We start from the raw sequence: 723 nt of genomic DNA on the forward strand, positions 1-723 counted from the left end.
CTGTCAGGGGTCTCCACATGGCTGCTCCAGCACCCAGGGCTGCATCAGGGTAGGTCCATGTGGCTTCTCCTCGGGGATGTTTGCAGGAAGTGAGTCTTGCCAGCTGAAGCTGGGAACTGGCTAAGGCAGCTGGACCCTGGTCCAACCATCAAAAACAAGAGACCCAGGAACTAGAAAGGCGAAATTCACCGAGCCATTTATTTCTCCACCTTTCAATTAACCCCACATGTGTTTATCGGACAGGTTGGTGCAATAAACTTTAACTATATCAGTTAAGGTCACTCTTGGTTTCTTGTAGCAGTGTTTTCTAATTTTTCTCATACAAATCTTTCCTTTTTTAGTCAGGTAAACCCCTAGTTCAATTTGTACTTGGTTATTGTAAAGGGTACTACCTTTTTAATTGCTCTGTGATCTCATCTGATGTGAGTTGCAGACCGATAGACTTCTGTTTGTTGATCTTGTATCCTGTCACTCTGCCATGTTCCTCTATTTCTTCCAACACTCCACTTGTGGAGTTTAGGGGATTTTCTATATATAGAATCATATCGTCTGTGAATAATGATAATTTCACCTCTTTCTTCCCCAGATGAATGCCTTTGATGTCTTTTCTTTGTCTTATGTTGTTAACTACGACCTCCAGTATGATATTGAATAGGAGTGGGGACAAGGGGCATCCTTGTCTGGTCCCCCTTTTCCGTGGAATTGTTTTAGTCTTTTCTCCAT

The sequence above is a fragment of the Echinops telfairi genome, unplaced genomic scaffold (assembly GCF_000313985.2).
Source record: "Echinops telfairi isolate 266 unplaced genomic scaffold, ASM31398v2 ScPeMD7_35;HRSCAF=133_1, whole genome shotgun sequence".
Lineage (NCBI taxonomy): Eukaryota > Metazoa > Chordata > Mammalia > Afrosoricida > Tenrecidae > Echinops > Echinops telfairi.